Genomic DNA, 24195 nt, shown 5'->3' on the forward strand with positions numbered 1-24195 from the left:
TGAGTTAAATGTTTAGGTCTGGTTAAAAATCACAGTATGGAAATAAACAGAAAGAGCTCTGGCTGCTCATGATTGGCTTTGGGTTACAAAGTTCAAAAGGATAAAAAACACAAATTCCCACCAGCTGATTGAAACTCTTTCCCTTAACTCTTTCTTCAAGAACTGAAAATGTGTTAAAAGAGAAATGCTTATAAAAATAGAGAGAGGAAAAAAAGTTGGAAGCAAAACAGCAGAAAAACAAGGCTGCCATTCCAATAATAAGGAACTTGCAATTATTGTTCAAATCAAGTCCTAATTTGGAATTGTATTTCTAATCCAATAAAGTATGTCATTTAAGGCACATAAATAATCCCCATTTTAAAGGGATTTAAATTTCACTGCTTTGATGGGTTGGTGATATTATACCAGGGAAATGGTAGCACTAAATGACTGCTATCATTCAGCAGTTCACATTTATTTGACTCCAGAGTTTAAAAGGCTGTGGTTTGCATATCACTTATCTAACTACCCACTTATTTTCTCTGTACTTCTGAATCTAAGCAGGGTGTTTACTTTCAGCAGGACAAGAATGTGGTTTCAAAAGAATTGATCAATATTAACCTTGCAGAGTACTGCACATTATATCTATTTTGCATAACCTATATTAGAGAGCGAGCTCATATAGAATTTGTTCACAACAATACATCTGCATCTGCTCTGAATATGAGTTTACAAATCTTCTGCTGTTTTTAATCTTCAAGCTCTTAAAACTGTTCATTAAATATATTGTCTACATGTTTTTTGCATCTGAGTTTTGTCAGTGTGTGTGAATTATGCATAAAACCCACAGTGAGACAGATGCATAAAACTGCAGCTTATCTAGGTAGGCATAACCATTCAGCAAACTTTGTTTAATTAGTCACTAAATCAGCCTTTATGACTTTGTTGATTGATTTATGTTTTTAAAATATTACTGACTCTTCTTAAAATGTCTGCCCTTGTTGTTTATTATATTAACAAATATCGGATGCCATAATCTGGTGCTTAAGTACCAGTATTGTAATTCAGCACTAATGACAATGCTGACATGACAGAACTATTAAATTGGATACAGAGTTGTCACATTTTCAGACAGCAAAATACTCATCTGTGACACGTAGCATATGGCACAAACCTGGGAAAATCATCAGCAGAGTTAAGAGTGAATAGAAGCTGTGTTCCCGAAAAATATAATCTGACATCCAAACACGGATAATCTTGAGACATACTTGACAGTCCATGAGTTGAGTCAATAGATTATAAAATCGGAGGCTGCAGCACTGCATTTCCAGAGAACAAACCACAGCAGAGCTCCTAATGCTGAACTCGGTGTGTAAACATGCTGCTTTTTCTATATACTCTGTAAAGAGATCACTAAAACACTACAGCTAATTATGCTTCAAGCCTCTGCAGAGTCACGTGCTAATGTGTTTATCCAATTTTCATTTTTTGCTGCCTATCTCATACTTGAGCAATTTTGATGCCCAGCATTTAAAAATGCCAGTGTTTATTGGAGGTAACCCTGAAGCAGTGGGAGCTGTCCCGTGCAGATAAATCACCTGGAGCTGCAGCACATCTCCCAGCTGTTCACCTGAGTTATCCACTCCTGTGATCCCACGGGGTTACAAAGGTGCCCTGAGGTGACAGAACAACAAAACACACTTTCACTCCTCTTAATTTGTGTTCAGGTCAAGGATGGGGTCCCAATACACCAAACACAAAACATCTGTGTGATCCTCCCTAGGGAAACACCATGACTGTCATCCAACCTGCTGCTCCTTCTGGGGCTGCCCCTCAAGGAGACAGAATTCTTTCAGCTCTGCATTCAGACCCTGCTAAGGTGTCAGCATCTCTAGTTTCCTTATCTCAGAGTTCATCTTGGCATTAAATTTCAAGGGTCATCATAGCAGCATGTTACCCAAAGTTTGATGGTATTATACACAGAACCAAAGTGAAGAAGGATTTGCAAGAGCTTAAATGAAATCTGGTTATATATTTTCTTGCCAAGAAATATCAAAGGAACAATTACAGAATTGTCCCTGTCACTCTCTTGTCCCTGAGTCTCCTGGGGGTCCAGCAAGAGCCTCTTTCCTGCTCTGCATTTCCCCTCCAGCTGGCTCTGAGCAGGCTGGGACACAGCAAACCCTGTGGGCTGGCAGCTCCTGGGTGTGTGCCCTGAGCAGTGCAGTAACTCTGGTTTGGCCCCAGTTCTTGCTCTAGGTCCAGCCTGGCCACACGCTGCCCTCCTGCTGCGTGCTGGATCATGGACACAGGATTGCAGACACTCCCCTCGGGAAAGGGAACACCTCTCACTGCAGGTTCCTGCAGAACCAGGCTGGACAGCACGTGGAGCAGGGCCCGGGTGCAGGTGCTTGCCCTGAGGCAGGAGGGCAGCAGTGCAGGGAGACACGGGAGCATCCACACTCCCACATTCCTCTGGTAACAGGGAATTCCATTCACACTCAGGATAAAGCCACTGCTCACAAAGCACAAAGGCATCTTAAAAGGAGTGGCTATCACTGTTCCACCAATTAAAAACCACTTTTGACTGTCAGAGGTACAGAGGAGTTTTAGGATAAATAAGAGTATGGTAGTAATCTGATCTCATATCCACAGGGGGGCCAATTCTCTTCTCATTTACATCAGTTTTATTTTCATATAACTCCATTAGTTTCAGTATTTATTTTTGCATGAGTGACAGCAGAATTATGCCCAGCATAATCACACATGAAGTGTAAAAATCCAACTTGACTAATTTCTCAGTATTAGCCATGAATGCTAGAAGCAGAAATAGAATCTCAATGGAGTAGTCCCTCAGTCTGGTCTTACTCATTATTTCCTCTCCATATCCAAGCTGGACATGCCTCTGAGTTACTGAAAGAAGTATGAGGATGGAGCCAAGGAAAAGTATTTCAGACAACCTGGGTTCTACTGAGTTTTAATGTTCAAATAAAACTGGATTTGAAGAGGCTTCTTGGGAATTTGTGTATTCTCTGCAGAGCTCTGCCTTGTTCAAGAGGAGAAGGAATAATGGCAGCAAAGTCTAAGGGCAGCTTGGTAAGGCAAGGAACTGGAGACAGTTGTTTTGAGTGATGAATCACTCATCCAATATTTTGCTCATCTCTGGTTGCTGTTGGTTAGCTTGAGGTTTCATAGCTCCATACACAAGGAAGAAAGTTCAGGCAAGGACAATACTTCGGAGAATTCTCCTCCAAGCTCTGTTACTGTCCTTGAGAGCAGGTGATGGAGCCGGAGGTGAGGAATAAAGGGTGGTGGCCACAGCTATATTTTGGTTCTTTTGCTGGAAATAAGAGAGATCCAGGAACCATGATAAACCATCCAAGGCAGGCTCCTGATCTTTCTCATCAGACCACGCCTTTGAAAGTGCCAGGCCCAGTCTACATTAGCACAGGCACCAGTTCTTCATGAGCTATTTTTGTCCCCCTTACCTAAAGTTTCAGGGAGCAGGTAAATCTGGAGGAAGTTGACTTCACCACACAAATAACCCTGCACTACTGACTTAAATATTAATATATTCCCATTAATGGGATATTTTGTTTGTTTCTCCCTTCAGTTTTCAGAGTTAAACCAATGAGCCCCTCCCACATCCAGCAGATGAGGGCCAAGCCAGGGCAGAGCTCCTGCACTTTACACTTCCCACAGCCTGCTTTTCTCTCTTTCACTTGTAACGCTGCTGTTCTGCCACTGCAGCTTTCCTGAGCTGGTGCCTGTCTGAACTGTGCTGCCTTGTGAGCCATCCAGTCTTTATGTCGAACACTGATCATTGCTTTCAGAAGCCTTCCTGATAAATAATAGATCAAAGAGAGGAACCATGGTGTAATTTCAGGTTTGAGAGCTTCGCACACTGGATTAACAAGAGTTACATTTTCAAGGATGTCAGCAAGAAGCAGGGAATACAAAACAGAAATGCAAGAAAGTGGCAAGAAAAAAAGAAACGAAAAAGGAGAGAGATCCTGGCCAAGCAGAAGGCTTGGAATGGAAGCTGTAGGAAGCATTAAATTCCACTGGCACCCAGTGCTGTCCTGCAGAGGCACAGGTGATCCTGCCATCAATGCAGAACCCCTAATGGGATCATCCCCTAATGGGAATGATGGAACCCTCATCACCTCATCAGCACCCATCCCAGCTCCCATTTATATCTCTTCTGAGGGCAGCTGCTGGGCATCTTGAAGGGTTACAAATCCCCCAGTGTCTCTCAAACCAGTCCATTGGAATATCAGCATTTCTCTGCCAAGCAGTGATCAGCAGCTCTGAGCTGTCGTGGTGGATCTGCCCCAGAACTGCTCTGTAGCACTCACTAAAACAGCCTAGGTGACAATTTGTCATCATTTTTAATAACAAACCCAGCTATTTCTCTAAAATCAGGGGTTTAAATAAATATTAATTTTTTCAATAACTCAGTTGGGGGTTGGATGCAGAACATTGCATTTTGGTTTTCATCATTTTCATTCCACATCTACTTTTCCCATTTTAATCATAACCAGAACCTGTGAGGATTTATAAAATCAAATATAATGAAAATTAATTACTAAAACCCATGTTTGATTGCAAACATAACCCCCAGTAGCTATTTTATAGATTTATTAATAAATCAGAACAGATCTATTTTTTAAAATAACTAGCAAATTGAAATTTAAAGAAATTAAACAAAATTTTATTATCTGTGTTCTCTTTTTCTCCCAGACTAAAAATATTTATAGAGCTATGGATGGTAGAAAGTATGTATTTATTTCAGGAAGATTAAAAAAAACACATCTGTATTTTGTGAACCTCAAATGTCTTGGCATCTTTGGTTTGCCTCTTCTTTCCTGCAAATATCTTCTTTTTTACTTTTGAGAACAGTAACAAAAATAGAATTACTCTTTTTAAAAACATCTAGCTATTTTTAATGTTTTATTAATGTTTATCAAGTCTGGTCTTGTCTTTCTGCCATCTGATGTGTCAGGATCACTCTGTGTACCTCTGATTGCCATCTTATATTCTTTTTGCCAAAACACTCTTGGGTTGGGTTACCAGCAAAGACAAGCCTTTATGATACCTGTGAAAGATTCAGAATGGCCAATTTCATCAGTCTTTGAAACCAAATATATGCAAAGTGCTGCAATAGGCAGGGGAACAAAGACTCATTTTGTGTTCAGATAAAAGATTTCAATTTTTGCTTTTAGAAAACATTGCATGAAGTAACTAGGTCAGAGCTGTGCTAAACCCACACTTCATTTATCCGATATGCGTGCTGCATAACAGTTCTCTTTAGTAGTTTAGATTTGACCTGAATTAAATATGAAGCTCAAAATATATGATAAAACAATAATAGGAGATCTGACTTACCACAAAGCTTCCGTGCTAAATATGTGACCTGTTAGAGGAGCTGTGATCTTCTCCCTGCTCAGTTCACCACCACCCATGGTGCTCCTGGCCACAGCCCTGGCTCCTTCCCCCTGCTGCAGACACCTGGCAGGGGCAGCCTGGGGAAAAGTGTCTTCGTCCCTGCAGAGCTGCTGTGCCATAAAATTGAAATCCAAAAGCCTACTGGAAAGAAAGCAGCCTCAGTATTAGCTTTATTTCTGTAGGACTCATCTATTATTATCTCTCACAACGCCTGAGCAACATTTGTGCAAGGATCCCAAGGCATGGGCTCAGGAGTCTGGCAGCAGCCACAGAGCAGCTCCCAGCTCAGGTGTGCTGACGACGGCCAGCAGTGCTTGTCTGGAGCCCCAGAAAAAGAGGAACCCATGGAGACGTGCCATCCCCTTTGGGACTTCCCCTGCTGTGAGCAGGAGCAGCATGTCCTGAGGATGGACATGATGGAAGGGGTGTTCAGCTCCCAGGAGGGCCCTGAGCCCTCCATCACCCATTAAAAAATTAATACTTATTTAAATTTAATGACCCCCTGTCACTGAAGTGACCCAGAGCCTGCTCTCCTCATGGAGGAATAGCACTGAGCCTTGTCATGCCCAAAGGAACCAAAGGACCTTTGGTGAAGAGTTACAGCCCTTTCTCTGGATCAGGATACAGATGGGGCCTCACAGGAGGTGCACAGCTCTTAGAAAAAATCTTGAGTTAGATTCACACCAAAGGTCAAAATTAAAAGTAAATTACAGTTGAAACTCTCCTAGTGATGATCATTTCTGAATATGTACTTGTACTTTCAACACCCACAAAAGCTGCAAATTCTTTCTTTTCTGCAGTACTGTGAGATGCAGCCAACCCTGAAGCATCAGAAAAAATGGGTAAAAATTTTCTTTGGAGAGTGATTTGGAAAATGTTTTGCAAGGTGTTTTCTAATACATGGAAGTGGCCTGAAAAAAATGTGTATAAATAGTAAATCCCATTAAATATAATATCTTGTATACCAGGAAATTTCCTAGATTTAGCAGCTGAAATTTAACTTTCCTGCACTTTGTATGTAGTTCATCTCCCTGACCATCTCCTTACAAGGCAGCTCCTCCACAGCACCTCTCATCAACTACTGCTCCAGGGGCCAGGCTGTAAGAGACTGCAAATCAACCTCAACAGACCTTTTTGATTAATCTTTGTACAAGAGGAGTTGGCTTTCAGCTGCCAAAGCAGACCTTCCATGACACATTTTTTACTTCCCCTGCTTTCTAAGGATATTTCAGAGATATGTAAATCAAGAGCAGGGTGGATGTGTGCACTGCCTGCCTGCATTAACAAATCTCTGCAAAACCTTTGCCTGCTTACCACAAGCCTCCCCTTTGTTCAAGACAAAGAAGCTGTGGGCAGAATCCACCAGGCTCCCTTTGTGCCACCTTTACCTGCTGGGCCACACTGCCCAAGAACCTTTGGCAATGGCCTTCAAAGAAAAGCAAAGAAATCTACTCCTTGGCAAGCAGGATTTGCTGCTCCAGTGCACCAGACCTGACCACTGTGGACACAAATCTGCTTTATGTAAGAAGAAAACTGCAGTAGTGGCATTTTTCCTTTTAATGCATCATGTCCAAAATGAGGAAATAAGTCAGGTTGCTAATGTACTTTTAAATGATATATGCTTATGTGTTATATAATGTATAAGCATTAAATATACTTTCTTTCCCCTTTTTGGGGGCAGCATACAGTTTTGCTTGTGATTCAAACAAGTTTATAGTTTCTTCCCTAACACTTGAAGGAGGAAGCTGCAGCTGAGAGGAAGGGGAAAAGTGTTCTTCATCTTCTGGGATGAGATTTCTGAATTAATCGATCTCCACTGTGGTTATCAGAGATTGCTTTCTTGCTTACAATTAGCTGAAGGTCTGCCAATTAATTCTCTAATTCCTAATCTAGCAGTCTCCCCAAAGAAGATTAATCAAATACCTGGGAACTGAAACTCAGCACTCTCCCAGGCAGTAAAACCAGGAGCCAGGAGAGGCAGAGGTTTGGTGGTAGAGCTTTCCCACTGCCCTTTCCCAACAGCCCTCTCCAGCCCTGTAGGGGCTTATTAGCTAATGACCTACTTTGGCATCCCCAGATGCTCCTTTATGGCTAAGGAGTTAATGTTTTTCCCACCTAATTATTGAGCTAATTATTAGAAGTTAAACACTGGGGTAATTTGTTCACAGACTGGTCCAGACTTGAAGTTTCTTTTTTGCCAGCCCCGCACAAGTACTTCCACATCTGGAAGTGTATCCATTTTTTTTTCTAGCTCTGTTAGCTGGTTGCATGAAAGTTATTTACTGCCTCTTCAAATCTGGCCTTACTGGGTTTTTTACTCTGACAATCTAGGCCATATCCACTGGTCTGAGTGTCACATTTTGCCCACTGGTTCCTCACTCTGGTCCTAAGGTGGATTTCTGCTCACTGCCTGCTATTCTGAGACCATCAGATGTTTCTTTACCACTTAATAAAGCCTGGACTGAAGGTGGACCTTTTGAATACACCCTTCAAAGCCCACACATGGATTAAAGATTAATTTTGATGTATGAGTATAGGCAGATTATGACAGTAGCATTCAAGCTTGCTCTGTTGACACTCCACGATTTCTTCTTTCCAGTTCATAGTGACTATTCAAAAGTCAAGCTGGATAACTCATTGGGATGGTACTGATATTAAAGGGTTTGTTCTTTATTGAATAAGCACCATCTTCATCAGATTAAATCCCTAAGGACCTACCTCAACAACTTGCTTAATTAAATAATTATGGGCATCTCCTTTCAGCAACAGGAAACAAGAAGCTGTAAGACTCACGGCTTGTTAACTTTTAGGTCAACCACCCCCCGATCTGAAACTCATATCTTGAAACAAAAAAAGAGAAAAAGAAAACCTCCTCAGTAATTTAGCTATTTTTCCTGAAAAAAAAAAAAAGGAAAAAAATCCAGGAAACAAGAATTTTTACATAGTAAACAGTTGATTAATCATTGGTACAAAGGACCAACAGAAGAGCAGGATGCAATGTCTCTGTGGAAATCCTACCACAAACATACACAAATTCCTTCCATAAATGCAGGAGTGCTGGATTTAAACAGGTAAAATCATATGATCCATAGTTCTTTCTAGATATAAGTGCAATTCATTTTCTTATATAAGATCTATCTGAGGCATTATCCTAGAAAAATATGTCATTGTCAAATTAGCCCAGTTCTTTACTGGGATCTAATATTCTCGTCCTTAAGATAGGTGTGATTTTCAACATGTGGGAGTACTCCAGAAATTACTAAATCAGTGCCTGAGTGACAAAAATGATTAACACTTATAACAGATATAGGCTTTTTCAACAGAAAATACTAAATGGTTTTCATGAAGGAAATGTGCATAGTTAACTCCATCCTATGGATGGGGAAAAAAAGAGATCCAGGCAAGTGCAGTGACATTTTAAAGGCTATCCCCACCCTACCAGTGCTACCAACAGATTCATTTCCTGTCCACTGCTCATTTTAGTCTCAGAGGACCTCTCTTTCAATTCACAAATAAATAAGAACAGTCACTGCCCAGTGATGCCAAAGATGCCAGCAAATCACAGAGAGGTGAAGATGTGTGAAGATAACAGCAAGTGAGTGCTAAGGAAAGGTCAGTACAGACTTTCTCATCGTATTTTTGCCAGGAAAGAACATCAGCTGTCTACTCCCCCAGCCCCCTTAAATCTGATACTACTTGTTCCCAATTCAAACTCCTCCCAGGATATTTGATTAAACATGGCTGGGACACTGCTGCATGGACTAAAGCACATCCCGTCCAACTGTCCAGTTCCCATTCCTCATTCCTTCATGGCAAATAAAGTTATTAACAATTGTTAACAATGTCCAACAATGACTTTATCCTTTCTTTCTGCACAATCATTTTACCCCAGGCCTGGCACTTTGCACACTCCCCAGGCAGAAGGTCTCTGCTGTAGGAGTTTCCTGCTCTGCTCACGTGCCATCACCACGGGGGCAATGTCCAGGTATCCAAAAGGACCCCAATTACAAACTTTCTCTTCTGAGATGTGGCACAATAGGGACCACCTGTGCATCTCTGTGATTTGGGAGTTGTGAGGATGTCTACAAAAAAGATACCCTGCCCTGTTACTTTGGTTTCCATCTCTGGAGCTTCCAAGGGTTTCTCTGGGTCACAGTCCAAGCCTAACTGTGTAGAAAACAGAATTTTGTTGGCCTTGCACCCACTACCATCACAAAACCCAAAGCTGAACAGTCAATTGAAGTTAAAACTAGAACTTTTTCTGGAGAAGCCAGCAGCTCCCTGCCTCTGCTCACATCCTGCTTTGTGCTGCAGTGACTGAGATTATTTTACAAGCACAAGCGAGAGAATTTTCCAAAGCAGAAAAGAACAGACTAAAATAAAACAGAACAGGGCCTCCAGCTGGGAACTTGTGCATATGAGGGAAAGAGATACGTGCAATAAAGTAACTATTTATCCATAATAAATATACTTTAAAAACATCAATTAGAGCTTGTCATTACATGACTTCTGCATCAGATCCCTTTTAGGCAAATAATAATTATTAAAAATATGCTTACTGAGTTACTTTCCATTAAAATGTTCTCACCTATTGAGAACTTAATTAACATACAATGAATTAACCATTTAAATATCAATTACTTTCTTTAGTCAAATCTATTAGAAGCAGTTATTTATCTTGATTATAATAGATCCAAGAATCTCACAAAATTACAGTGTGTCCATGTGTATGTCTATCATTATTCCTGAAGTAATTGCAATTACAGGAGGCCAGTCAGCACAATGCAGAAGATGGGCTGAGGTTCTCAAAGACCAGCATCTATAAGATCTTTTCTGACAGCACATGGCTGGCCTGGTTTGCTGGAGGAATGAGAATTGAGGGGCCAGCCACTGGGGTGTAGCTGAGGGATGAGTCAAATATTCTGGATCACATAAAGATGGAGCATAAAGGGCAATGGTTTGGGGGAGCTGCCTGGAAAAACACAATGAAAGCTGCAGCAGGAGCTTTCACAGTGTGATACCAGTGAGGATTCCTTTTGTGTCATTCCTAGAGCGTCGTGTCGGGCAGAAAATCTTAGCAGCCCATGCAAGGAACTGTTTAATCTACAGCAGAGATGACAGCAAAAATCCCCTTAGCTCAGAGTGGCTTCTTTTATCCTTTGTCCAAGTTTCCAGAGATGGTGATGATGCTCAGAAGACAAAATCAGATTATTCAAACCAGTGTAACATCCTTTTACCTGCACATGGGAAGGCCCTGTTGTGTTACCTGTCTGCCCATGTTCAGTGGGTGAAGCTGTAAAATCTGATCAGCCTAAAACGCCCCCTGGAGCAAATGCAAGGTACAAAAGGGCCCAAGTGCCAAACACCATATAAACAGTGAGCAAACAGATTTGCATGTAAGCATTTTGGTAAAGAGGAGGATTTGGACATCTCTAAAAATAATCAGGCCCATAACAAGCCACAGAGATAATTAAATCAGTGAAATGAAATATCAAATGCTGGCAGCCCACAAAGAATTTGATGATGATAATAATAATAAGGACTAAGTGGATGAAAAGGAAGAGAGAAAATTGGTCCATTAAAAATAATGGTGAACAAAATGAGGACCATGTGATGGAGAAAAGGGCATGTTACACAATAATTTTAAATTGTTGTCTCTGTGAAGAGAGGCTTGCTAAGGCAGTTTTTTTCTTCTATATCATTGAAATATACTGTGTAAGCCTTGGAATATTCAACATCTCTAGAAAATAAGCCAGACTCTGAGCCAGGCTCTGAATTTGGCACATTTCCCTCACTCACTTTCAAAGAGGCAATTTGAAGGATCTGGGGAGCTGAATCTGTATATAACAATGCAGAATATGGACCATGTACTACAATACCCATTTATCCCCTGAATAAGAAGTTCATGGGCATTTTCCCATCTGGGAGTAAGTATGGATTGAAGTATAAACTTTATTCCCATTATAAATACACTGGAAATGTGTATAAATATGTATAACGTAAATTAGGAATAAGAACATCATGTACATCCTAGCAGGGCCAATTAAAAAATCTGCAAGTCCAAAAATCTCCACATTGTATGAAATTTATCCTAGCAAAGAACAAAATAAAATGGAAATATGTGTCTGAGGAAGTACAGGCCTTTGGAAATCAGTGTTTGAATAAAGACTGAGGATGGGGTCTGGCTGCCTGGCTTGACTAATACACACACACACTTCCTTGGGACACCCTGGCCATCACTTCCCAATATTTATAATATAATATTTCTCAATATAATTCCCAATATTTGTAATATTCCTCTTTTCATCACAGGCTTTCAGGAGCTGCCCTGGGAAGCAGCTCCAGCATCAGCCAGGAGAGCCCAGGAGCAGGGCAGGGCAGGAAGGCTTTACCTGGAGGGATGCACCTGCCCACTGCAGCTCTGTGCACACAGTCTTTTTTAAATCAAGTGATAACAAAGGGCAGAAGACAATGATGCAGGAATATCCTTCCAGCTTGATGAGCAGTGTATACCACTTGACCTGATGCATTGTTTTATTCAGCTCATCTACCACTTGGGATTTGCTTGGTGCTTCTGACAGCACAGAAGGTAAATACAGGAGAGATTCTCGTTCCCCTGCTGACACACACACCCACACCCACCCAGTGTGCTGAGAGGATGCTGCTGAGGGCTCAGGAAGGAGCTGAGCAGCTCAGGTTGTCACTGCCAGTTGCAGGAAGGAGGCAAAAGGCGACTCCCACTCGTGCATCCCTCTTGCTCCTGCTCCTCCTGTAAGGCTGTGCTCCCACCCGCAGCTATTGGAATGCAAATGCTGGCACCGTGTCTGACACCTGGAACGGCGGAGTCAGGCGGGGGCAGCTGCTCGGGCTGCTCTGGCCCGGTGGGGTGTGCTGGTGGGCACTCACTGGGATGGGCTGATGGGCACTCTGGGATGTGCTGGTGGGCACTCTGGGTTATGCTGGTGGGCACTCACTGGGATGGGCTGATGGGCACTCTGGGATATGCTGGTGGGCACTCACTGGGATGTGCTGGTGGGCACTAATTCATTGGGATGTGCTGATGGGCACTCACTGGGATGTGCTGGTGGGCACTCACTGGGATGTGCTGATGGGCACTAATTCATTGGGATGTGCTGGTGGGCACTCACTGGGATGGGCTGATGAGCACTCATTAGGATGGAATGATGGGCACTCTGGGCACTCTGGGATGTGCTGGTGGGCACTCACTGGGATAGGGTGATGGCATTCACTGGGATGGGGTGATGGGCACTCATTCATTGGGATGTGCTGGTGGGCACTCATTCATTGGGGTGATGGGCACTCTGGGATGTGTTGATGGGCACTCTGGGATGTGCTGGTGGGCACTCACTGGATGGGGTGAGTGCTCACTGCCCCTGCTGCACTCCCAGCCGAGCACTGGGCTCTGATCCGCGCTTAGGCAGCTCAGACAGATCAAAGCTGTGAGTAACGCTGATGTACACTGTATCTTACTGAGGAACACTGGAAATCAGCAGAAAGATGAAACATCTGCTTTGTCGGAGAATGAGGGAGCTCTGTGCAAAGCAGCTGTTTAATTATCCAGCAGGGTGTCATGTAACAATTTATACACCGTACCCTTAATCCCAAATCGGTGAGAGAGGGGAGCTGATTTTAGGAACTAGGAAATAGAATGAGCACAGACATGTCATGAATTGTCAGCTTTAGCATTAAAATAAATACATTTAAATATCTAAATAACACCTGTGTTTCCTTCCCACCTTCCAGGTAAGATTTTCTCATCCTGAAAATTCCAATACATGGCATTTATTCTTGAGTTAGTCAAGCCAAAGTATCGTGTTTGGGATACAAACCTGAAGTGAATTCATTTATCAAAACTTAATGAAGGCTATAGCATTCAGCTACCCTTTTCAAAGTTCATAACAGCAATTGATCTAGCCCTGGGTACAAGCTTCTCTTCTGATGCAGAGAACTGATGATGAGAAGTCTTGATGAAGCCTGACTCCAGAATGCATTTATAGTTTTTTGAATAGTCTTTGGTACAGGGAAGTAACAATAAGTGATTAATGATCCAAGGAATTTCCAAGAAGAGATAAATATGAAGAATCAAAATATTGGTATCATTTTTCAAAATATTTTCTTAACTTTCACTAACAATAAACAGGAATATAGGTCCATACATCAGTGTTTATGTGGCTGACATAAATGCAAAATAGGCATTTTTCCAGTTCTGAAATTGTGCATATAGTCAGTTAAGATCAGAAATTTACCCAACAAAATAACATTCTTAAAAATCATGGTCAGTGAGTGAGTCCAAAATGTTTCATGTGGAAGGTTTCTATATGTACAGATTTGTGGGATCCAAACCAGCCAAAAGAGGGTTCTGCCCCCCTATGGCAGACCAGTCAGGACCATCCTGGCAATGCAGGCACACAGCTCAGGTCTGGTGCCTGGGAATGTGCCTTGGCACCATTTAATTTATTCATAGGAAAGCAGCCTGTGAGTCCAAGAATGGTGTCGCACAGAACTCTGACTTCCCAGGCAATTCATAAACACTTAGAGGCTGCCATTCATCCTGCATTTGACCCAAGGTAGGTAAAAATTGGTCTGGGTGATAAATCATGCAGTAATTTGAAACACAACTGCTTTTGGCTTCTGTGAAGTCGTAGGAGCTCACTGAAATGAAGTCTTAACCAGGAGGCTGCAAAGCAGTGACCCATAAGAAGACCTAATGGGTTTCAGCCTCTCCTTGCAGCCTGCCCACACCAAGACATGCCAGATGCAGAACCAGGTTTACAAAAACAATGCAGGACATAAAGCCAAGTCTCTCAGCATCATGTTTACCATACTGCCCTAAAAATACCTGCCTGGCTTTGTCTGGTAGTGCAGGAATTTGCAATTTCTACAAATTTATGGACTATTCCCTTCAGGATGCTTCTTTCTTTGTTGTCCAAATGTATTCACCCTCTAGACCTTACAGTCTTCTCATTTCAGCTCCTCTGTACTCTTTTCCTGTCCCATCCTCCTCTGCAATTTCTCTCACTCCCCTGACTGTTATTTGTATCCCGCTTATCTAAATCCATGTGAAAATAGCATGGAACCAATATGTTTGCCTAAAACTATTTGCTACAAATAATACCAAAAGGATCATATTCCCTCTTCTGTCTCTTCCCTTGAGGAAATGTAGTCATTAATTTGATTTCCAGCTTTCATTTTTTTAAGGGAACAAATGACAATTATTGTTTACTTTGAAGTGTGATCTTTAGCATGAATAATTCCCCAGAAGAAACATCTGCTTTACAGATGAGTTGTGACAGCAGACAATATGCTTCCGTGTTTTGTATATTCACATTTGAGTGGCAAGAGGTGGGTCTGAGGCTGACTTTCCAGCTTCACTCTGCAGTCCCAAGGGGCCCAGATCACTTCTCAGGAGTGTTTCCTGGCCTTTTGGGGTATTTTTATAAGTGGGGTTGGCCCTGACACAGTGCCTTTGTGCCTCAAGTGGTGCTTGTGCCCACATCAGCTACCAAATGTTACTTGGCCTTCTGAGTGTTGTCCAGCCCCAGAATGACCTGTCTGGATGTCCAGGGCCCCTGGACATCAATGTTTTGTCTTTCTTGCACTTCCTATTCAGCACGTGGCACAGGTTTCTGCCTGTGCCCAGCAAAGCTTGGCTGGCAGCCCATCTCTCCAGCTTGTTAAAGCTACTGTCTGCACAGCAGGATGGTTTTTAGCAACAGCTGGACCTGAGCCAAAGCTTGTCATCTAAATTCAAGTTCAAACTTCTCCAAACTTTCAGGCCTTTTAGCATCCTTGGCTGACACTTTCTGAACTGGCTGGGGGATTCAGATCATTTTCATATCCTCAGTAGTACACAGTGCACTGCAAAATAAACATCAAACAGGAAAAGATTGGGTGTGCTTAACTGGGAGCTCTTTATGCAAGCAAGGAAAGAACAATCTTTTTCCTCTGTATGTCAAATAGCAGTAAACAGAAGATTCAAGACACGTATCAAGAAAATTATTTCATGGAGAAGGATATGAAAGGAATAGTTTACCTGGAGGCAGAGTGGTCTCTATCAGTGGGGATCTCTGAAGACAGATTAGACACACAGCTGTCAGGACTGGTGCAGTTATGCCTTATGGCGGAGGAGGATTGGGTGGTCTCTCAAGCCTTGAATTCTCTGATTTTATCTTTCCAACCAGCTTCTTACCATGTGCTGGTCTGGAGGGAGAAGCTTGCACTGGAAGCATCTTCCTGCAAAGAAGCTCCACAACTTTCCTCCCTTTTGCTTTACCATAAATCCACTGCTGACCCTTGGAATCACAGGGTCATGGAATATATTGAGCTGGAAGGGTGCCACAAGGATCCTCAAAGTCCAACTCCTGGCCCTGCACAGGACAGCTGTTGCTATCTCATGGCTGAACAGATAAGGAAGGTTTGTCTTCATCTGGTGCAGAAGTGAGATTTGACCTGTGGCATTTAGAGCAGCCTCCCAGCCCCCAGGCCATGCAACCTTCCCATTGCAGCCTGTCCCCTGAGAGGGGCCTGGCAGGGAAACACAGATTTCAGTTTGAGAGAGAGGATAGATGGCACTATCACATGCTTTTTCCTTTTCAGTCATACCCTTCTTCCAAATGACAGCTCCGGCTGCTTTACTTAAGTACTGAGCTGAGCTTTGAGCTCCTCAGTTCTTAGACCACCTTCATGCAGAGTGTTGCAGTTGGAAGTTTAGATTCCTTATAAATCCATTTTGCCTGAGATTTCCCAGCACTCCATATATATCAGTCAGCAGCCACAGCACATCTCCAGCACAGTGCAGTGCAGCAGCCACTGAGCCCCACAGGCTTTGCTGAGGACAAGAGAAAGCTGGAAAGCCCTCAGCTTCCATGGAATGGGAAATGGGAGCTGGCAACACAAGCTGCTTCACCAGAAAATACCAATATTTTAAATACCTCTTCTTTTTCTCCTCTCTGTTACTGAGAAGTGACTTTTTACATAATATTACTGATGAAATATAGTAACATTTAAAGGTAGAAAGGAAATAAAATGAGAGTCATGCAATATACCCATGGACACTCTTATCTGATATTAACAGAACAGGAATTGCTATAGGAAATATTCCCTATTGCCCATAACAGAGTGCAAATCTTCCAGATTTGTTTGGCTACATTCAATCTCATTAGAGACTAGAAAGAAAATTTAAATCTTAGTGATTTGTAAAATGCTCTACCAGCACAGGCAATTGCAATGCTACTTGAAAGAAACAAGAGAAATTAGAAAGCTGTTGAACATACAGACAAGAAAACGTCTTCTTTTTAATGCTCCCCATGATTCACAAAAGCCCATTTTCAATCCAAAGCTGCCACTGATGAGGTATTTCAGTATATTGAAATAGGATTGCTGGAAGGTGTGTCATGGACATGAATGTTCTTTATTAAACTATGAAAACAATCCTCTCAGAAAACACAAGCAGCACAAGAAAACACAAACCATGTTTATAAGCTGACAGCAGAGCACTTTATGAGATTTATCTTTATGAGATTTTGAAATTCAAACAGCTAAACTGTTGGGCTGTCTGAATATTTGATGTTACAGATGCTTCAGGAACAGATCTTCATCTTATGTAGCTGGTGTAGCTCTACAGACTTCACACACTTATTTACTGTCTGAGTTGTTTACCTACAGAGGAATTGAGGGTCTCAGAAGCTGGTAGAGAATGTGACTAGTACTGTTCACATCCAAACAAAGTTATTTCCTATTGATTTCCCTGGGAACTGAATCAGAAACAACAGACAACCCTCTCTGTCCATGTCATCACCTCCTTATGAATCCATTGTGCGGGTTGTTCTTTTCTTTGGTTAAGCTTATTTTTCATATTTATTTATTTATTTAGGCATTTAGTACACACTCAAAATGGAAATGAAATTACACTGAAAATATTTTGTGTCTTTAACTGCTCACCAGGGGTTTGCATGTGGTTAAAGTTAGCCCAAACTGCTCACTGGTGTTCACCCAGCAACGAAGACCTGATCCAAGGCTAAGGGAATTCACTGGAAATCTTCCTAATGCCTTTTGCAAGTTTCATATCTGGCTGTGTAGGAACTACACTATCCTCTGTGTCTTATTGCATTTTGATCACAAGAGAAAGAAAAGGATAATCTCAAATGATCAGGGCATGTTTATATAAATATGCACATTTTGTATCCATATGTCCTTTTCAACCATATGTCCTCCATTTTTATCTGTAAAAGGAATTTAACTGCATTTACTATACGTTTTGATAAAATCTAAGATGGAAAATTGCAGAGAATTAAATGCTCGTCAAGGACGTTTGCAGTTTACAAGAAATAGAGACATTGTTTTTGAAATGTAATTGAACCCAAGCTTTTGAGAGTGCAATAGATACAGTGAGCCAGAATGGCCTCCCAGAACCCAACAGCAGCAAAAACATCCATGACAATTTCCTCTGGGTCCTAGAGGGAAAAATAGCTTTTATAACTGATAGAAAGCACTGGGACACTTCATGCCTTTAAGCAAAATAATCACTTAAAAACCAGAAGGAGCCTTCAGTGAGATCAGCAATTACATCTTTACCAGTGATAAATCTAGTAAGAATTAGACCATCGTTCAGGGTGTTCTGAACTCAAGGCACGGCTGCCAAGTAATTGTGATGAGGAGCTGCACTTCAGTCCTTACACACTCACTTTATTGCTCTATTTACCCACTATGCAAGACCTACAAGGCTCTGTCACAGAATATATTGCCCGTGATTAAAGATGTGCTGCACAAAACAGGACAGAAAAGCTTCAGAGCCAACTGGATGAAGAATTAGCGTGGAGCAGCTCCAGTTTTATAAATGACAATACCATGGGAAAAACAGATCTGGGGTAATTAATTGTACCTTTTTGTGTTTCAGTTTTCTGATCTGTAAAATTGAAGGTAGTGATACTCATCTCTGCATTGCAGATCCCTGGCTCCTGGATGAGAGCTGCCTTGGGGCTGGCCAGCTTAGTCCAAATGTGAAGGTGTGCATCTGCCTCCTGCCCCTGCCAGGAAAACAAGGCATTTTTTCCTTTGCTACAAAACAATTAAACTACTTCTTCAGTTAGAGTATGGAGCTTTGCAGCTCTTTTGGGATTTATTTGTTCACTCTTTTTCTGGAGTGAAGGATATGACCAGCAGCTTTCAGGTATCATCTGGGGACTGCAATGCCACCACAATGGTCTGTGGACAGCTGTGGGCCAATTTTTAAAGAGCCAGCTCTAGTACTTACTGCAGGCTGAAGAGGCACAGCAGCTTCATATCACATACATTTTATTTTGCCTTTTGAGCAGCTTCTGTCACTCACATTGAACTGCACACAGCCATGGCTTCAATTATCCAACCTAGCTAATTAACAGCACATTGCTGCGATCCTGAGTTACCCCGTGGGAGCTGCAGACTAAAGATCATTAAAAACCTCTGGCTCGTGTTTTAAACAGAAACAGCAACTCTTCTCCCTCTCCTGGTGTTCCTAATTCTCTAAGGCAGTGTTTGAAAAATGTTTAAGTAAAACTGGTCACTTGGTAAATGGGGCATTCTCAAATTCACGAGCAGAGCCTCAGATAAAACTGTCCCGATAATTTGTTACCGGTGTTGAATTAATTCTCACAAACAAAGTAACTTGCTCATGGCAGTGGCACATTTGGAAATGCGGTCAGAGCTGACTTATAAAAAAGGTTATAGAAGTCTTTGCTAATGATTATACGCCACAACTGCTTTTGGCTCTTGCTCCCACAGCACATTTCCAGCAAACCAAACGCAGACTCCTCGGAGCATAAGTCGGAAATCCTCCCGCCTCAGTGAGCCTGAGCCTCTCAAGTAGGACAGGGCTCTGCTGAGACCTCGTGCCTGGAAATGACTGTGGGCAATACTTTCAAAGAACCTTCAGAGATTAACTTGTATAGTTAGAGTCTCTTAAGAGAGACAAAGTTAATTGCTGCAATCGCTTTATTTATGAATTTTAGAATTAATCCAGGCTTTTAACAAGTTTTCAAGGCATTTTTATTTTATGGTTCCATGTCTTGAGCCCTAGAGACAAGGATCTATTTTTAATTCCTGTCATTTCAGCCATGTTACAATCTGAATAATACAATTTAAACAGGCAATTGGTGGAAGTAATAGTTAACAAGTCACAGTAAATCCCAGCAGCACTTACTGAAAAACGAGTGATGCAACAAGCAAAGACAAGGTTAGTTAGGTAAATAAACATGACTTGAAATTAGCTTTGTTGGGGACAAAAAGCTTTTCAGTAGAGTGAAATTACAGTGCTTTGTAAGAATTAAAGTGCAGTTCATCATAAAAGACTGAACTGATTTACTATATTACTGGTAGTGAATAGTAGCATAACTTCATGAGGGACCAAATTCTGTCCTCTAGCATCAAAGCTATAATAAAAGTTTAAATGGCCATTCACCAGAGGTTTTACTACATTTCCTATGTTAAAATTGGAAGAACTGAAAAGGTGAAGACCAAAAAGTCTGGAAGGATGACATTTTTTGTGATTTTGAAAGCTGGGATGTACGGAAGCTTTAATAGCTGTTATTATTGTTGTCCTCTGCAAATACCTTCCTTCAATAAGAGACTGATGTAATCAGTCCTTCCAATCAGCTCTGAAACAAAGCATTCACAGAGATTAACATGCAAGGGAAATGCAAATGAGAGGCACTGTGTGCATTGGTGTCTCTCCTGGGTCCTCCTTCCTCAAACATCACCCCCTTGTCTTTCCACGGCCAGGAATGAACACCCCTGAGCCAGCTGGAGCTCAGATCCATGCCTGACCTTTGTGCCTGAATTTGCACACATAGCTCTTACAAAGAACCTTGACCCTGGTCATTTGAGAATTTAATTCTTTGTGACACCTGCTGCTTTGGAGTTTTAAAGCCGTACCATACATTCAAATTAAATTATGGTAAAGAACAATTAGATGAGTGAGAGGAATAAAGGCAGAGAATTCTTTGGGAAAGTGCTGGCCAATGTGGCAAGGGAGCACCAGCAAGGTCCTTGGTGGGGTGGGGGATAGGGGCAGGGAAAGATTAGCAGCCCTGTGCTCAGAAAAAGGAAAGGTGCTGCAGGTCAAGAGAATTTACCAGTGTCAAGTGGGATTGAGAGACTGCCTCTGTGTGAGGCAAATCCCTCTAGACAGGAAGATCTGGGTGGCATTTTTAAGGTGAGATTAAGGTATGTGAAGCAGGTGACAAGATAGGAAGCCGTAGAGGACTGAGAATATGTAAGTGGAAGATAAGATCAGAGCAGCAAAGAAGATAATTCGAGCTGGGGAGATGAAAAGCACAGAGCTGACAACTGGCTCTCACTTCATTCTGTGCTTAAAATTAAATCCATGCTTAAGTGCCTCAGTGAACTGAGGCTGCTGGAAGGGTAATCTTCTAAGTAACCAGTAAGGAACACTGAACTGCCTTTTATTGTATATACACACAATCCCACAAGGATAAAGAAACTAACATTTCTTTGCAAGACTGATTTTATTCTGCTCTTGGACATTTCAGTGAAGTTGTTACAGCTGTCCTGCCCAAGCCAGAGAAAAAGAGAAGCTAACAAAGGGCCAGGGCATTAATGTGCAAAGGGCTTTAGCAGGCACAGAAATAAGTCCTGACTGTCAAAGAAAGGGCAACTTTTGATGATTCCTATGCTCACCTCAAGGTAAGCCTCAGAGGCCAAGAATCATGTAGGAAGATGAGATGCTCTTTCACTGCAACTAAATCATTTTAATGTTTTCTCCTTTTCTTTTATATTTTTCAGGCACTATTCATTGTGTTTTAGTAGCCTCAGATGTGTCGAGCATATCACATCCTGTTCACTTCAGAACAAGAATGAAAAGAAAGTCACACATGGAAGAGATGCTGTATAAAAAGTCAAAAGTTAATTAAATGGTATCCAGGTAAGAAAGAAATTTAAGCACCAACTCTTGCTCTGCCCCAACCTTTCAGAGATGATATAGACTTAGTAGAAGGAGGAATTTAGCCAGTACAAACACGTCCCTCTGAAGCATAGGATGAGGATATATTACAGGTGGCACAGGAGCAGAATCACACAGGAGCCTGCACACACCCAGCCCTGGCTGTGCCACTCACAGACCACAGGGCTGGTCCTGCTGGGCTCATGAGCCTTGTCTTGGGGACAGCCTGGTGATATTTTGTGTTTAGACACTGCTCCTTGCAGCACGGCCTCCCAGAGCATCTCAGGACAGGCTCTTTAATAGCTGTCAGGAGCAGGCAAGAGCAGTAATTCCCTTTCCTCGCAGCCACCACGTGCCCAAGCCTCACACAGCCTCTGCAAGGCAGCTGTGCCCATCCTCGCCAGCACAGGGCACCCAGTGCCAGCCCTGGCACTGACTGCTGGGCACTTGTCCTCAGTGTGCTCCCTGAGCAGGGGACTCTGCTGGGGCTCACCCTCCCACACTCTGACTGGGGTATTTCTCTGCTATTTGGAAACAGCTCTGTTAATTCCCCCCCCCCCAGAGATATCACTCCAATTACCTCTTTCTGCCTGACCTCCAGTCTTAAGCAATTCAATGATTTATTCAAATCTTTTTGCATCGCCACTGAGGGCACTTATAAATTAACCTGCTATGATGTTTAGGGTACTTGGGTTGATTTATAAAGATGCCTACAAAATAAATGACCTTGTGTATGGACAAGTCTCTAAACACATTTTCATATATGAAAGAAATGAATTGTGGTACTTTAGAAAACACAGCAGCAAAACTCTAATCAAAAAAAAAAAAGGAGGATAAGAGACCCACTTACCAGAAGTCTAAGATGTGCAAAAGATTTACTTTTGTAGATTAAAAATGTAGATGAAGCTTTGAATTCCAGGCTTTCTAAACTGTAAAGCTTTGTGATGTTAGCAAAAAAAGGACTTTTGAAAACCTTTCAAGATCTGAGACAATCAGAAAGAGAGAGCTTATTTGTTCACTTAATGGAAGGTCTCACTCAAATTAGACAGGCTGATTCTCAGATCCACCATTTTCTGCAAAGATGAAAAAAATAGAAAAATGCCAAAATGAGTGTGATTTTAGGGAACTGACTACCATAACATCACTGAGTTCTTATGAATGACAGCACTGTAGAACTGACATTTCATGTGCTTCAGCAAAGTATGCTACATTTCTATTTAGAGCCCCTATAGAAGTTAGTGATGGAGGAAAAGATCCAGAAACTATTCCCAGTCCACCCCGACTCCCTTCAGAATGAATATATCACAGCACAGAATCAGGTTTTAGAAATGAGCTGAAGTGAATAGGATTGCATGGGCAGAATGTCAAAATGTTTCTGATGATTCACTCACTAACTTTGCACAGAGAGGAGGGTTCAAACCACACCACTCAGATCCCCACTCAAATTTCCCCAAAATCTGAAAATTAGTTTCTCTCAACTCCAATGTACAGTGTGCACTCTCTTCCCTTTAATAGCCTGCAATATCTTAACAGGTAAATAGCATAAACACCAAAATTCTCTTCCCTCCTGCTGGAAATTGCCATAGCTTCCCACCCCCACTTTCTTAATCCACATATGTCCATTGACTGTTTCCTCATACACCGAGGGTAGGATCAGTCCCAGATACAGCTTTTGGCTCATCTGAATGCATTACCCTCTTTTAGGGCCCTTAATCAGTCTGAAACCTGGTGAAACACCAGGGAAGGAAGAACATAAGCAGGACTCAGCCCTCTCCTGTTATTTTGCACTGATACTCTCTATAGTATCAGAAATTAAGTGCAAGGAATTCAGAGCCAGGGCAGCATTATCTGGGCTGTCCATGGGCCAATCCTATTCTGGACTTAACAGCCTGAAGCACTAACAGTCTGCTTAGTCCCCAACATATTGAAATGCATCTGTTCTTGTGCAGTGAAGCCATAGTAACCATTTCCTCCTCTCAGTGGGAGATGGGAGGGTTGAGCATTTTTGGAAGTCAAGCAGCTGCTTTAAGGAGTCTGATCTTCATTGGGAGTGAGGGGTGAGAGAAGGAGAGAAACCAGCAGAGATAAAAGGAGCCACTGCTGGGTTTGCCTTTGCAGTAACTCCTGCAACACTCCATGACCCGCATGCAGAGTCTGCCCTTTGTGAGAGCAGCATTCTCTGGCAGTGCCTGTTCACAGCATCCCTTCACAAAGACAGACAAATGCTTAGCCCATGTGAAAGAAACTCTGCCACTCTGCACCAGGGCACACCAGGGCTTGGCTGGGCTCCCTCCTCAGCCAGCTCTTTTACAGGAGACACTGAGGGCATTCCAGCTATGGGTCTCTGGACTGGTGTTTTCTGGGGCTGTCCCAGCCTGGCTCATTTTCCTTATTTTGTCTTCCAAGAGTGCTCTGCAGAAAACTTGAGATTGAAGGTTTCTATTAAAAGCAGCTCTCTTCAGTTCAGTTTGTAACTCTGTTGCCATTTATTTTGCTAAGAACGCATGTTTGGAACAATCAGGAAGTCTGCTGTGGCTTGATAGAAGAAGATACTTTTCAAAACAAAGTCCCTACAACGGATAGGACTGAAATACCAAAATATTAAGTATTTTATGTGTGTAAGTAATGAGCAATATAACATGTCTTATATTCTTCTCCTATAGCAGCTGAACCACTGGAAGAGATTTAAAAGAAGCCAGAGAATTTAAACCAGCACTGAAATCTTTCATCAAAAGTAGATATCAAATAGACACTCAGTAGTTTTTTTATATTGGTGGACCACAATCTCATTATTGACCCAAAACAATGCTTGG

At 42.1% G+C, this 24195-nt stretch overlaps 1 long non-coding RNA gene across 1 annotated transcript in view; it reads right to left on the reverse strand.

Annotated features, from left to right (window-relative positions):
* Positions 1-24195, reverse strand: part of LOC135281282 (uncharacterized) — a 173941-nt gene that overhangs the window by 39590 nt on the left and 110156 nt on the right. The window contains exons 10-12 of the long non-coding RNA XR_010347977.1: positions 22233-22455; positions 18329-18473; positions 5368-5568 (exon numbers count right to left, since the gene is read on the reverse strand). This is a non-coding gene — a long non-coding RNA (uncharacterized LOC135281282). The remainder of the gene's footprint in view (positions 1-5367; positions 5569-18328; positions 18474-22232; positions 22456-24195) is intronic.

This window comes from Passer domesticus, chromosome 15, assembly GCF_036417665.1.
Source record: "Passer domesticus isolate bPasDom1 chromosome 15, bPasDom1.hap1, whole genome shotgun sequence".
Lineage (NCBI taxonomy): Eukaryota > Metazoa > Chordata > Aves > Passeriformes > Passeridae > Passer > Passer domesticus.